Raw genomic sequence first — 13,632 nt, forward strand, 5'->3', positions numbered from 1 at the left:
GTTGCTGCCAACATTAAATAGATGATATAATGCTCCTTAAAACCTTCTTAAATGATGTGTAAACCTCTTTTGTAACAGCCCCTTTACTTTGTAACTAAAAATGACTTGAACAACCACTTTATTTAATTTGTAACAACATTGAATTGTAACGGTTATAAGTTGAAGAGACACTTGCAATAAACACATTAAAATGAACTTATTAAACATATTTAAACACTAATTAAACATATCAAAGATAAATACTTAACTTAAATAAATGAGCTAAAAATATGCATCAATTATTCCAGCAACTAGTTAATTAAGGAAGCATAACATTAAACTCATGCATCAATAAATAATCCTAGTAACTAGATTAATTAAGAGCAACACTTATTAAATAAAGTTGAACAAAAACACTTATTAATTAAACTAAGATTAGTTGAATAAATGTCCAGTAACTCATTTATTAAACTAAGATGCTTAAATGCATGGTTTGAAATGCAAACTAAATAAGTTACTTAATGCAAGACTTAATTTAGTGATGCAGACTTAAACTAACATGAAAGTTACATAATGCATGACTTTATTAAATGCAGAACACATACTAATGATGTGAAAACTATGACATAATTAAAAACACAAACTAAAATAACTAAAAATTAATGAATCAAAGTCCTTATTTTCTAGCAGCCAAATTGACAAACTGAAATTAAAAGCTTCATTTTGCACTTGGGCCCCTCAAGTTTGGTCCAATCTCGATGGCATCGAGTTGTGTCGTAACATGATGTTGTCGAGATCACATCAATTGAGGGAGAATTATTCGATGTTTAGGGTATTGACTTTCTCAGTTGTTTCACTCCATATTTTGGTCACAAGTACATATTAGTAGTAGTAGACTATATGTCTATGAGGGTTAGAACACAGAGCTTACTGGGCTCTCCAACGACTCAACTTGGATCTTAAAAGTGCCAAAGAGAAACGGATGCTTCAACTTATTGAGTTAGAAAAATTCCAAATGTCTTCATACGAGAATGCCAAATTACTTAAGGAGAGACTCAAGAAATGGCATGACAAGCACATTCAAGTTTGAGAATTTGAAGCAGGTCAGCAAGTCTTGTTATTTAATACTAGATTAAGGTTCTTTCCAAGTAAGTTAAAATCACGTTGGTCTGGTCCATTTATGATTCATCGAGTCTATCAATATGAAGTTGTTGAACTTCAAGGTAAAAGAGGTAATTTTCGAGTTAATGCTCAACGCTTGAAACATTACTGGAGAGATAAAATTGAATGGAATGAAATCTTGTTCATTTTATTAGATATTTAATTTTTCTTATTCTTCTGTTTGAATAAATGATTTAGGGTATATTTCGGGATTAGTATGTTTAAATAAATTTTTTCTAGGAGATTGAAACTTAAGCGGGACCGCTTGTGACCTCTCCAATCTTTCCTGGGAATTGATTTTAACATAATTTCCCAAGAAATTATTCCCTAAATAAAAAAAATAAATTTTTAGTTTTTCAAATAAAAGGGTCAATTTTGAATTTTCATTAAGTCAATGAACTTAATTGAATTATTTTTAAAACTTTGGTTGGTCTTTCTGTAAATATTAAAAATTAGATGCCTCTTTTTGTAAATATTTTCAAAAAGCATCTAGAATAAATGTTTTTAGTTTAATAAAAAAGAAAAAAGAAAAAAAAAGAGATGATAATTATTAATATATAATTATATCTAATATAATATATATTAATTATTATCAACTTTATTTAGAGTTAGGATTAGTTTTAATTTAATCATATTTTATTCGATAAGTTTTTATCTTAATAAATTAATAGAAAATAATAATTTAATATGCATTATGTTAATTATTAATTGTTTATTTACTTTGAGTAGAATTATAACTTAGAATTTTTAAGAATTCTACTCTAGCTCCTACTCTTTTCACTATAAATTCCACCCATCTATTCTTATTTTTTTTCATCCATACACCATTCCCTCGAAAAACACCAAAACCCTTAAGTGTCGAATGTCCTAACAATTCCTTAGCCACAACATCGACTAGTTGATTGGTCAGCAGCACCCCGCGCGCCCACACCAGGCCTACTCAATGATCCACACGCTGCTCACATCCATCCCATACTACGCACTGCTACCTTGCATACCCGAGTGAAACATCACCCTTTCACCCATCCTTAGCCAAAAACCCCTCAACCTATCTTAATTTGCCATCTTTTGATTCAAAATTATTTTCCTAAGAGCTCTTAATTTTTACAAAAAAGGTGATAAGGCCAATTTTTCAATTTATTGAATTATTAATATTTTATATTAATTAAAATTTTAAGAAAATAATTTTTATCATCTTATGATCAGGTTAACCATGCCTCCAAAAAGAACTTGTGCATCTGCCCAAATTGACGAATCACAAAACAAGTTCCACTGTGAAGAAGCCAAAGCAAGATACGAGAGTATCTACAAGAATCAACAGATGCATCCAGAGAAAGGTTTCACATTGAAAGAAAGCAACTATATTGGTTTTATGGCGCGTATTCGTCAGGTTGCTAAAACTTTCAATTGGGAGTTTTTTTTGTGAGAAGAGACCTAGTGTAGATAAGGAGTTAGTACGCGAATTCTATACAAATTTAACCTCGAGCAAGTTGACGAAAGTTTCGGTTCACGGAATCAAGGTACCAATAACTTCAAATGCTATTAATGAGTTCTTTGAATTACCTGATTTCGGAAAAGAGGAATATTCCTCCTTGATGAGTTCTAAGTGGACTGTGTCAAAGCAAGGAATCCACACTTGTCGAAGAGAATATTTGAAACCACTCACAAAGGTATGGTTCTACTTCATCCGATTCAGCCTTATGCCTAGCTCACATGGGACTACAATTCCATTAGAGCGAATGGTCTTATTATACTCAATTTGAACTGGAAAGACCATTGATGTGGGAAAAATCATCCTGAGGGAAATGATTGTGCCGTTAGACGTTCATGTTCTTGCCCTACTTACTTTCCCTTTACGATAACAATTTTGTACTGGAAAGCTAAAATTCTTGCAAAGGTAAAGAAGATAGGCTATAGCCAGGGCACAATCATAGATTGGGACCTCTATCGAATAGTTGGAGACTCTGTTCTACAGCAACGAGTTGAAAAATGTGAGGATCTCAAAAAAGAAGAAGAAGAAGATCCCACAGAGATCGAGCCGGTGCAATCGGCTAAAGTCCCTGATAAGGTTGAACCAATGGAACCAGAAGCTGAACCTGATATTGAGACTTCAATGTTTAGAGCTCAACCGCCTCGCCCAGATCTTCGAGATGAGCTGTCAAAGTTGATGGACATAATGCAACATATGTAGTGGCAACAACAAGCTTACTGGAAATGTGACACCCCTAATTTGACCCTAGTCGGGAAGTGGTTTTGGGACCGCTAAACCGAGTTGTAGAAATAATTGAATATAATATTTTATGTCTAAAATATGTGATCATGCATGTGTGAAATTTGAATGCTTTGATTTTTGTCAATTTGAATGTGTTTCTAAATAAAAAGGACGTATGTGAGAAGCTTTGAATATATGTGTGGCTTATTTTAAGTGATTAATTATTGAATGACGCAAATAAGTGGGTTTGCATGCCAATTTGCCACTTTTAATGCTAGTGGCCGGCCAAGCTTATAAGTATGGGCATTATATGCATGGGTTAATATTATTCTATTTATTAGTGGTGAGAAATATGTAATAAAAAAATGTATTAGATGAATTAAAGATGAATAAAAGAGTATGGGTAATAAAAATAATGTGTTAGTGGGAGGAGAAACCAAAGTTGGTTTATTCCTCCATTGCCGTAGCTAGGAAAGGGTGGAGAAGAAATTTCCTTTTGTTGTTAAAATTTTCAGCTAAGGAGATTGCTAGATCAAGGTATGTACAATGCTACTCTTGGAAATTCATGCATAAATTGAATGGTTAGTTTGAATTCTACCTATTTCATGGCTCAAATTTTTGTTATTTTGGAAGATTGAAATTCGGCCAAGGAGCTTGAAATTCTTAGTAGTTGTTTTGATGTCATTAGCATGGAAATTTATGTTGGATGTGTTGAATTTGCTAGTTGTTTTGGCTTGGAAGTTAAGGTTTAGTGTTTGATTATGTGATTGCCGAATGTGTGGATAGTTGAAGGAAAATTTGTTAAAATGCTTAGTAAATGGATATTTGGTTAATATTGTGTATATTAATTACTTAAAATATAAACTTTAAATGAGTACTAAAGGTTGTATATAAATTTGGCCTTGGGAGAAATGTTAGTATAAAAATGCTTGAAAGTTAAATAGGTGATTGCTTTAATGACCAAATGAGCCAAAGAATAATGCATGATCTAGTTGACCAATATGTATTAAGGGAACATGAATAAATACATTTCGATGAGCTATACATTCGGTTATAGTATGAAATGCAATGTTAATACATAGTTGCTAGTATGTATATGTGTGCTGGCCGAATTTGAACTTGAATAATGATTTGAGCACGATGTATTGTATTGAGAATAGGCTTAAGTGAAATTGTGATGAAATTGATTGGTGATATACATGGTTAAATAATATGTAATGCATTAGTTAGTAAAATGTATGCCATTTATGTGTGGTATTAAGTATATAATCGGCCTAAACATAGACATGCATATTCGGCCATAGGAAGAAGATTGGTGTTGCATGTATTCGGTTAGAGGCAAGCATATTGATGCTTTTGTCTTGGCTTAGAAAATTCGGCCAAGGGGGAATATTAGCTAAAATGTTGAGTTTGATTCATGATTCCATATATATATGTGACTCTAATGCCTAAAGTATATATGGGCTAAGTACCTTGAGGTTTTCTTTTGATGTTCGAATGAATTGTATTAAATTGCTTGATGTGATTAAAAATGCATATGACCATTGTGTAGTTGAGCTAGAAGGTGGCCATATGACCAATCAAACTCCTTGTCATATTCGGCCATAAGCTAGCATAATGAGACTTTAATAAGTTAAATTTGTTTGAATTAGCTCAAGAGCTTAGAGGACCACAGTTGGATAAGGGAAAGGAAAAAGTGATCGAATAGCCGCCGAAATTGTTCGACCACATCCGAGGTAAGTTTTAAGTGATTAAACGTTGAGTAAATTCAATTATAATAGGACATGATGAGTTGATTTAATAAGATATGATGTGGCCATGATATGTTCTAAGCTCAAATGGTAAGTTCTTAAGTGTTTGAGCTTGGGAATTCAAGGGTAATTTGAAATAGTCTGCTTAGGACAGCAGCAGTAATGTGACTTTAGAAAATCACCATAAATTTATGGATTTGAATTAGAGGCTGAATGAGACATGAAATTAAAGCTTAATGAGTCTAGTTTCTTATAAAAGAAACCGTGTACGCAAAGGAATTTCCGATAATGAGATACTTAAAGTTGTGTGAGACAGCGCAGAATGACACTGTAATCCTCTGTTCTGTTTTTAGAAAATCATTATAAATTGTAAAAAATGGTTATAAGATAAAATTTATATTCTTAGACTCCTTAATGAGTCTAGTTTCAAATGAAATCAAATACAACACATTTTGAATTCAGTAAAATGAGAAATTTGATTCGTAGTGAAGAGTGGTCAGATTAGTCAAACAGTGAAACAGGGGAAACTTTAAGAAAAATCTGGTATTGATTGGCAAAACCTAAAATTCTGGAAATTTTATGGATGGAAGATATATGAGTCTATATTCAGGAAAAATTAACGGAAAGTGATTTGGAGTTTTGTAGCTCCAGTTATAAATAATTTAGTGACTATTGCTCAGGAAAAACAGCTTGTGCTGAATTTGAGATTATGTTGTGAACCTTGATAAACTTGTTTTAGTTGCTCATAAGCTATTGATTAAACCCATACTTGAATTCTAAATCTTGATATTGTAAGTTTATGAGTATTCGAATATGAAATGATAGTAAGGCCTAATGGCCGATGTGATGAATGTGAAAGTGTATATATATGTGATAAGGCCTAATGGCCGATGTGATGAATGTGAAAGTGTATATGTGTGATAAGGCCTAATAGCCGATGTGATGAATGTGAAAGTGTATATGTGTGATAAGGCCTAATAGCCGATGTGATGAATGTGAAAGTGTATATATGTGATAAGGCCTAATAGCCGATGTGATGAATGTGAAAGTGTATATATGTGATAAGGCCTAATGGCCGATGTGATGAATGTGAAAGTGTATATATGTGATAAGGCCTAATGGCCGATGTGATGGATGTGAAAGTGTATATATGTGACCGGGCCGAGTGGCCAACGTGATGGATGTGAAAGTGCATAAATGTGATAAGTCTCGAAGGGCATTTGTGTCAGTACTATATCCGGGTTAAAACCCCGCAGGCTTTATGCGAGAATATTATCACTGATTAATGTCCGTAAGCTTCGTGCTCGTACTATATCCGAGCTCTAAAGACCCGATGACTACGTGTGGGAATTTTGTCCGGGTAAGACCCGATAACTTCGTGTGGAGATTATGTCCGGGTAAGACTTCGTAATAAGAATTGCTTATAAATATATTCAATGCGAAAGGTTAAACAGGTATGTACTCCAAGTTTATATGTGAGCTTGATTTGCACTAAATCATAAGGTAGTTATGTGATGCATACGAGAGCAATCTATGAGACTATTCCTATGATTATGTGACATCGGATCAGTGTGAGAGGTGATGTGAAATCATACGATATATCTATGTCACATGAGCTCACTTTTATGTGAAAGTTTATCTGCCTATTGTATATGATGAGATGTGCATATTCGGTAAAGGGATGGTATGCCCGAAGGAAGAGTGAAATAAAAATACGAACAACTATGTTATAATTTGATTGTTATCTGTTGACACTGCTTAAAACTTACTAAGCATTGTAATGCTTACTCCGTTTACTCTGTTTCCTCTATTTTATAGATCTCATTGCGAAGCTACAGGCTCGGGGATCGTCAGCAACTAGTCACACTATCACTATCCACTGTTTGGTACTGCTATGTTTTGGATTATCTTATGGCATGTATAAAATAGACTAGTGGCGGAAGAATATTTTGGTTAATGTATATATCCATGCGAAAATGGCTTATATATGTTTGAGCATAATGTTATAATCATTTGGTATGGAATGGTTAATCACTATCATAATTTGTGCTATTTATGCTAAAAGGGCTAGTTGAATCATGGAAACTATGAAATAGGTAAAGTCTACCTTAAAGGTAGATGCTGGCAGCAGCAGTGATGTAGATTTTGGAAAATCACTAAAAATAGTAGGATTGGAATTAAATAATGAATAAATTATGTAAACGAACCTTGATGAATCTATTTTCATAGGAAAGTAACGAAACGATCATATGGACAGTATGTTAAGAGATCATCAGGTTCTCGTGAGACAGGGCCAGAACGGTTTCTGGATTCCCTGTTCCGACTTCGGAAATTCATTATAAATTAACCAGAGATAATTAGGAGTCATTTCATATATGTATAGATTCCTCTCTGAGTCTAGTTTCTATAGAAACAAACGGCATCAGTATTGAAGCTCTGTGCAGGGAGATATCCAAGTCGTAATGCGCAAAGGTCAGTGTAGTCGATCCCTGTAACATGGGAGACTTTGACTAATAAACTGTACTAATTGGCCCTACCAAAAATTCTAGAAAAAAATATGTAGATGCGCATATGAGTCTAGTTTCAGGGAAAATTTACGGAACTGGATTTCGAGTTTCAGAACTCAAGATATGATTTTTAAAGCGACTAGTATGCACACTGGCAGCTTGTCTGGGAATTTTTTTTTTAAGTGGTTTGAAGTCTGTTAACACCTCGTGTTCGACTCCGGCGACGGCCTCGGGTTCGGGGTGTTACAGGAAATACTCAAAAATAAGGGATGACTCGATGAGAAGTGCTCTTACAAAAATTTACAATGACCCATTTATTTTTGTGCCTGAGTTTCCAAATTACATATTTGAACCATGGAGCCCATTATCCAAAAAGGAGCGAATCGATTCATGCAAAGACAATAATGATGGAGCAAAAGCTGAGTCGAATTCGGAAGGATATGCAAATAAATGAAGGGGGTATCTCGACTTTATTTTATTTATGTTCTTAGGTTATTTTAGGATAAAGTTAATTAGGAATTTTCTTCATAATAAAACAAGTGATGGAAATAATTAATGAAATTGAACAAGTCGAAAAGTATAAAGTATGACAATAGATATATACATGTTTAGGATTGTATTTAGAAAGAGCTTGGTACATAAGCAGTCAAATTGACTCACCTCCTCTTTTTTAGAATCTTATCTGGTGTATAGTATCTATTCACTTTAAACAATGAGGACATTGTTCATTTTAAGTAAGGGGGACCAAAAAATTGAAATTATTTCCACTCAGAATAAATAGTTCTTTTAATTATGATTAGGATATATTTTGTTCAATAATTTGATATTTTGTTAAGTATGCTAAACTTCAGTATAAATAAAGTTCTATTATTTCAATAAATTGTTATGTTAGCTGAATAATGATATAAATGTATTTTTAATAAAGCATGCAAATCGTACCATAAAATTTTTAGTTCCTTAAGAAAGGTAGGCATGCAAGAAAGTTAAGTCTCTAGAATTGACTTAGTAGTTTCTTGAGGTGAAATCCTAGGAAGCATGGAATGTTGAAAATGATTTAGGCAACTCTTGTTTGGACCGTTTGAGCCTTTCAGGCCAACCTAGATGAAACTTTATCCTTTGAAACCCAACTTTGAGACTATATGGCCTAATTTTATTTGAACCTTTGCAATATTTAACCATAATTTCTCTCTTAATTATCTTTAAATTGTCCCAAACAGTAAACTCAGTACTATTCAGAATATTCTTTGAAAATAAGTTTGGGGAGTTGAAAGAAGTATCAAATGCTCTTAAAATTGTAGTACATACAGTAAAATGCTTAAAAAAGAGCACATGTACTTGAAAGAAAATAGATGTACAATGGAGCATGTGAAAGCAAAGTAAGTTAGTATATTGAGGGCAATTACTCCAAAGGTCCGATTGAAGCTGAGTCTAGGGTTTAAAAGCCTAAATTTATCTATCTTTTACCTACCTTTAGCCTAGCTACATTACAACCTTTTTAAAGACGTATTGATGCAAGTTTTCTATGCTACCTACATTAGTGGAGAGAAATTGCTATGGTCAACATATGAAGGCATAAGTTAAACTTAATGATTGCAGCTTAATCTTGAATAAGAAAATAAAATCAAATTGGTAAGGGTTAACATGTCTTGTTAAGGAAGCATTTAGTCGAATTGTGCTATCATAATAGTTGTTAAGATTGATTTGAACAATATGAATACTTAAGTAGCATAACTATAAAATTTCTTGTTTTTGAGCATAAGTATATTAAATTCATAATTCTGGGAAGAATGTCATTTTGAAGGAATTTTTAAAAGGTGTTTTATGAGTAATTATTTTTAATTTGTGCATTACTCAGGATGAGCAATGAATTATGTTTGGGGGTGTGGAAACACGGAAATTTACACATTTTCACATACCCTTTTTAACTTAAAATCATACAGTTTCGATAAAATTCTTATCTAAAAAATAATTAATTTTTACAAAATAATTAAAGTGCACTTAAAATATGAACATGTTGAATTTCAATTAATTTTATAATTAATTTTGATGAATTTTGGTTATTTTCGACAGATTTGCACAAATGGCGAAAAATGGCTAGGCAGACACTGCTAAAAGCTGAAAATCGAGAAGCAATTTGAAGCATCGAGGCGAGCTAAATTTCAACCTAATATGGTCTAAAATTATATGTATTAATTCATAATATAATTAATTTTAATTTATATCCAACTTAATTTGGGTTAATAAATTATTATTAATTAATTATAAAAAAGTGGTCGAGTTGAACAGAACCGACCAAGAAATGGACAGCCCAAAAACCGTCCCAAGAGCTGACCAAAATCAGCCTATTACTTGATTATTTAAGCTTGCAAAGAGGCCCTTGATGACTTGTTCAAGTTGCATTCAAACCCCTCTACAATTGATGACTTTATAGATTTGCCCCAAGCCTAAATTAGCAAAGATGAAACTATCAACCTTGCCACATGTGGGGCCGGCCAAAGGAGGGCTCTTTGGCTGATAATTTTAGCTATTTTTAGTAGCCCTCCTCAGCTATAAAAACCCCCTTTAGGCTGGTTATTTGAAAAACACACCTCAAGCATTTACATCTTTCCTTTCTTCTCTCCACTTTCTCTCTTCTTTTCCATTTCAAAATTCCCTTGCTCTGTTGTCGATTTCTCAGTTGTTTGGAGTAGTAATTAAGTGTTCATAGCAGCCTTGGTTGACGAGGAAAACAAAGGAGGAAGAACGGAGCAACTAGTCAAGCTATGGAAAAACACAAGATTTGATTCTTATTCCCTATCTCTTTAATTTCTGTTGTTGTTATGTTGAAAATATCTATGAATATTTATATTGTTGGAATGGTTAATTTAATCAATTTAGCTTGAATTTAATTCATGTTAGGTTGATTTCATTTCATTTGTTAAAATTATTGAAACTGTGTTTATGTTGTTATAGGCCTTGGTAAGATGATGATTAAGTAAAATCATGAATAAGTTATTCTTGCATTACAATTGTTAGGTAACTAATGAATTAATTATTTAAACGGATTGAAATTGTAATTAATGGACACAGTACTTAATCAGTGTATGTTTAATCATCTAATGTAGCTGAAGGTTAGATTAGCAACAGTATCTGACGATACATTTGCCTTGCATAACTTGCAAGATTATTGTGATTAAACTGTTTCATGGTAAGGATACTTTGTTACCTCACATAGTCATTTATGTTCTTATTTAACCGAGTTAATTGTTTGAATTGACATAGGGATATGTACAAGAGATTATTTCGTTTTAATAAGTATGTATGTGCAATAACATATTTACCTATTAAGATTTGTTTAATCGGTTGAATTGACATAAGGATATAGTCAAGAGATAAATGGATTTTAGTAGGTATGTTCATAAGTTAGCAAATTACCGAGTTGCCGTAAACTTATTCGTAACAATATACACATGAGTTTAATAATTCTAAGTTAAGAAATGTAATTAATCTAACACAATTATGTCATCTTGATTAAAATCGTAGTTTGAAATCGTGCATTTGAGAATTATGTATTTGTTCACTTAGTTTAAAATATTAGTTTTTAATCACCCTCTTCAAAAAAATATTTTTCTTCACCAAAGTATTTTAAATAGCATTCATAAATAATTTTTTTCACAGTCCTTGTGGGTACGATAACTCGACATTTACTTGTCACTTTATTACTTGTTGCGATTATGTACACTTGCACATTTCCGTCGTTCCAGGGACAACGTCGAAGTAAAAATTTATAACATTCCCATGTGGTGTGAAGATTTTCATCATCCAACTGATGATTAGCTGTAATATCGTTTTGAAGATGAGCATTCATTATTGGCAGGTTAAATCGCAAAACAAATTGTGTTGCTAGTGCATCCCAATAAGTAATTAATCCTGCAGGTAGCCCAAAAAACAAAGTATGGGCTATTCCCTGTAAGGAATTAGGAAATAATTGCATCTTCAAGGCATCTTCAGGAAGGCCTTGTTGACTAAAGGAAACACAGATCAATAAAAAGAATTTAAGTTGTTCTCTCGCATCTTCATGTGGCAGTCCAGCATATTGTCCATTAGAATTCAACATTTGAAACATTACTTGCTTGATTTCAAAATTCCCAGCTTGGATTGCTGGCCTAACAACTCTCGGTTGTAAATCATCCAAGACATGTACTACAAAATCTCGTATAGTCCTATTTTGTATGTGAGCATCTTGCAGCAACAATTGGTTATTAACATTTTACTGTTGCATCGGGGGTATGGCTGCATTGTCCCCTGGTAGAGCCATATTTCTTTGCTCTTGAAGTCTTCTCCGAACAGTCCTTTCAATTTCTGGATCAAAACCGGTAAGAAAATTTGACTTGCTTCGGGTCATAAAACACCTAAAATGTATTTGAAGTAATTTAACGTCACAGGAATAATGTGCAAGCATAAACTATCGATGGAAGTATAGTAGACAAATGTGAGTCTGTCAGATACCAATCCCACAGGAAATGTTGTCTTTTGTCTACTAATTTCAGTGAAATAACTAGATATAAACGAGAGAAATTGTGAAGATTGTTGTCAGAGTAACAACTTGAAATGTAATGGCCCAAATTCAAGGTTATCAGAATAGTGGTTTCGTAACCACAAATCTGATTTAAAAAGAAATTATTATTAATTTTTATGATTTATCGAGTGATTAGATATAAGTATTAGGGTATTGATAAGAAATTTTATTGATTGCATGCCTAAATTGCCTATTAGGACTTAATTGCAAAAGTGGGTAAATATGAGTTTTAGATGATAAAGGATTTATTTGAAGTGCATAATCAAAGTATAGGTCCTTAAATAGTAATTAGACCATAAAAATAACTAAAGTTTTAATGAAGGGTATTTTAGTCATTGAATAATAAAGAGAATAAAAAGGGAAAAAGAAGGCAAAAAATCATCTTCTCCAAAAAGCTTGCTGCCAAAATTTGAAGGACACCATAGCGAGGGTTTTCACGCTTTCTCAAGCTCATAGTAAGTGATTCCAAGCCCCGTTTTTAATGTTCTTTACGTTTTTGAGATCCCGGTAGCTTAATTTAGCTTATTCTAGTAATAATTTAACCTAGGGTTTATATTTGAAAAAATACCCATAGATGAAAAGTGTTTATTTTGATGTTTTATGATAGAATATGAAGCTAGAAATTATGTTAAACAACTTTTGCTAGCTGATTTTAAGCAAAAACGAGTAAGTTGACATAATCGGTAAAAATCCCTAATGTACATAAGTAAGTGTTAGAGTGAGAATTTGATGTTGTCATAGAAGAGAAAAATTTTCAGCATGTTATATAACATAATAATATGCGATGAAGTTTAACTTCTAAACTTTTAGGCAAAAGCGTAATTATGTAAAAGTTTAGGGGTAAAATTGTAATTTTTCTAAAGTTAGAGTCGAGGGTTGTTTTAATAAATGTGAGTATTAAATAAGTTAAATTTGCTATTATAGATCAAGAAGAATGGAATTCGGGGTTAGATCGTGGAAAAAATAAAGTTGAAGACTAAATTGATAAGTTTAGCTATATTTGCTACCGGGGTAAGTTTACGGTAAATAAATACAATTTTTTCATAATTATTATTAATGTTATTTTCCAGCAATTATGTATTTATTTAATGAAATTATTTAATGTTGACTTAAGTATAAGATGAGAGAGAATCCGTGATAAAAGCCCCGTTGAAACATTAGGAGTGTATTGGATACAAATGTCATGACATTTGGGTAAAGAGATGCCATGTAAGACCATGTCTGGGAAATGGCGTTGGCACCGAGATGAGAGGTCCCCCGTAAAACCATGTCTGGGACATGGCATGGGCACCGATATGAGAACTCCCATGTAAGACCATATCTGGCATATGGCATTGGCATTACAAGGAACATCCCATGTAAGACCATGTCTAGGACTTCGCTATGGCATGTTATTATCAGAAAGATACCCAAGTATCCTTATTATCCCAATGTGGTTCAACGGGCTAGTAAATAACTTATGTC

This window comes from Gossypium hirsutum, chromosome D13, assembly GCF_007990345.1.
Source record: "Gossypium hirsutum isolate 1008001.06 chromosome D13, Gossypium_hirsutum_v2.1, whole genome shotgun sequence".
Classification (NCBI taxonomy): Eukaryota; Viridiplantae; Streptophyta; class Magnoliopsida; order Malvales; family Malvaceae; genus Gossypium; species Gossypium hirsutum.